Genomic DNA, 3,410 nt, shown 5'->3' on the forward strand with positions numbered 1-3,410 from the left:
AATGTGAAAAGTGTTCATATGTAGTAAAGACCTGAGTAAACCGTACGTTTTCGTAATTTGTTGTCGAATCGACTTAAAGCCAGATCGTCACATTGGTCGCCTTTCTCTCTGAAACAGTTGTACTTATCGTCTGCAAAGCTATGTTATGTGCTGCGGTATGCGGAGACACTAAAAGCATCATAGTAGAACACAGATGAAGCTTCTTAGTTGATGTAATAGCCAGTAAGATGTAGTACAATACAAGTTTTAGGTATCGAATATTGACTTTTTACCCTTCTTTGGTGCCTTGGACATGAGCTAGGAACATAAAATTTTGCATGAAAAGAGGACAAGCAGCCGCGTTGCACGTGAGAATGTGAAAAGTGTTCATATGTAGTAAAAACCTGAGAAATCCGTCCGTTTTCGTCATTTGTTATCGAATCGACTTAAAGCCAGATCGTCACATTGGCCGCTCTTCTGTCTGAAACGGTTACATTTATTGTCTGCAAAGCTATGTCGCGTGCTGCGGTATGCGGAGACACTAAAAGCACCATAGTAGAACACAGATGAAGCTTCTAAGTTGATGTAATAGCCAGTAAGAAGTAGTACAATTCAAGTTTTATATATCGATTATAGACTTTTTAGCTGGCTTTGGTGCCTTGGACATGAGCTAGGACCTTAATATTCTGCATGAAAGGAGGACAAGCAGCCGAGTTGCACGGGAGAATGTAAAAAGTGTTCATATGTAGTAAAGACCTGAGAAATCCGAACGTTTTCGTCATTTTCTATCGAATCGACTTAAAGCCAGATCGTCATATTGGCCGCTCTTCTCTCTGAAACGGTTGTACTTATCGTCTGCAAAGCTATGTCGCTTGCTGCGGTATGTGGAGACACTAAAAGCACCATAGTAGAACACAGATGAAGCTTCTAAGTTGATGTAATTGCCAGTAAGAAGTAGTACAATTCAAGTTTTAGGTATCGATTATTGACTTTTTAGGTGGCTTTAGTGCCTTGGACATGAGCTAGGAACTTAAGATTTTGCATGAAAGGGGGACTATCAGCCGCGTTGCACGGGTGAATGTGAAAAGTGTTCGTATGTAGTAGAAACCTGAAAAAACCGTCCGTTGAAGTCATTTGTTATCGAATTGACTTGAAGACAGATCGTCACATTGGCCGCACTTCTCTCTGAAACGGTTGTACTTATCGTCTACAAGGCTATGTCGCGTGCTGCGGTATGCGGAGACACTAAAAGCACCATAGTAGAACACAGATGAAGCTTCTAAGTTGATGTAATAGCCAGTATGAAGTAGTATAATTCAAGTTTTAGGTATCGATTATTGACTTTTTACGCTTCTTTGGTGCCTTGAGCTAGGAACTTAAGATTTTGCAATAAAGGAAAACTCGCAGCCGCGTTGCACGGGGGAATGTGAAAAGTGTTCATATGTAGTAGAAACCTGAGAAAACCGTCCGTTGTCGTCATTTGTTATCGAATTGACTTGAAGACAGATCGTCACATTGGCCGCTCTTCTCTCTGAAACGGTTGTACTTATCGTCTGCAAGGCTATGTCGCTTGCTGCGGTATGTGGAGACACTAAAAGCACCATAGTAGAACACAGATGAAGCTTCTAAGTTGATGTAATTGCCAGTAAGAAGTAGTACAATTCAAGTTTTAGGTATCGATTATTGACTTTTTAGGTGGCTTTAGTGCCTTGGACATGAGCTAGGAACTTAAGATTTTGCATGAAAGGGGACTAGCAGCCGCGTTGCACGGGAGAATGTGAAAAGTGTTCATATGTAGTAAAGACCTGAGTAAACCGTACGTTTTCGTAATTTGTTGTCGAATCGACTTAAAGCCAGATCGTCACATTGGCCGCTCTTCTTTCTGAAACAGTTACATTTATCGTCTGCAAAGCTATGTCGCGTGCTGCGGTATGTGGAGACACTAAAAGTACCACAGTAGAACACAGATGAAGCTTCTAAGTTGATGTAATAGCCAGTAAGAAGTATTACAATTCAAGTTTTAGGTATCGATTATTGACTTTTTACCCTTCTCTGGTGCCTTGGACATGGGCTAGGAACTTAGGATTTTGAATGAAAGGAGGACTAGCAGCCGCGTTGCAAGGGAGAATATGAAAAGTGTTCATATGTAGTAAAAACCTGAGAAATCCGTCCGTTTTCGTCATTTGTTACCGAATGGACTTAAAGCCAGATCGCAACATTGGCCGCTCTTCTGTCTGAAACGGTTACATTTATCGTCTGCAAAGCTATGTGGCGTGCTGCGGTATGCGGAGACACTAAAAGCACCATAATGGAACACAGATGAAGCATCTAAGTTGATGTAATAGCCAGTAAGAAGTAGTATAATTCAAGTTTTATCTATCGATTATTGACTTTTTAGCCGGCTTTGGTGCCTTGGACATGAGGTAGGATCTTCAGATTCTACATGAAGGGAGGACTGGCAGTCGCGTTGCACGGGAGAATGTGAAAAGTGTTCATATGTAGTAAAAACCTGAGAAATCCGAACGTTTTCGTCATTTTCTATCGAATCGACTTAAAGCCAGATCGTCATATTGGCCGCTCTTCTCTCTGAAACGGTTGTACTTATCGTCTGCAAAGCTATGTCGCTTGCTGCGGTATGTGGAGACACTAAAAGCACCATAGTAGAACACAGATGAAGCTTCTAAGTTGATGTAATTGCCAGTAAGAAGTAGTACAATTCAAGTTTTAGGTATCGATTATTGACTTTTTAGGTGGCTTTAGTGCCTTGGACATGAGCTAGGAACTTAAGATTTTGCATGAAAGGGGGACTATCAGCCGCGTTGCACGGGTGAATGTGAAAAGTGTTCGTATGTAGTAGAAACCTGAAAAAACCGTCCGTTGAAGTCATTTGTTATCGAATTGACTTGAAGACAGATCGTCACATTGGCCGCACTTCTCTCTGAAACGGTTGTACTTATCGTCTACAAGGCTATGTCGCGTGCTGCGGTATGCGGAGACACTAAAAGCACCATAGTAGAACACAGATGAAGCTTCTAAGTTGATGTAATAGCCAGTATGAAGTAGTATAATTCAAGTTTTAGGTATCGATTATTGACTTTTTACGCTTCTTTGGTGCCTTGAGCTAGGAACTTAAGATTTTGCAATAAAGGAAAACTCGCAGCCGCGTTGCACGGGGGAATGTGAAAAGTGTTCATATGTAGTAGAAACCTGAGAAAACCGTCCGTTGTCGTCATTTGTTATCGAATTGACTTGAAGACAGATCGTCACATTGGCCGCTCTTCTCTCTGAAACGGTTGTACTTATCGTCTGCAAGGCTATGTCGCGTGCAGCGGTATGCGGAGACACTAAAAGCACCATAGTAGAACACAGATGAAGCTTCTAAGTTGATGTAATAGCCAGAAGAAGTAGTACAATTCGAGTTTTAGGTATCG

The sequence above is a fragment of the Schistocerca gregaria genome, unplaced genomic scaffold (assembly GCF_023897955.1).
Source record: "Schistocerca gregaria isolate iqSchGreg1 unplaced genomic scaffold, iqSchGreg1.2 ptg000265l, whole genome shotgun sequence".
Lineage (NCBI taxonomy): Eukaryota > Metazoa > Arthropoda > Insecta > Orthoptera > Acrididae > Schistocerca > Schistocerca gregaria.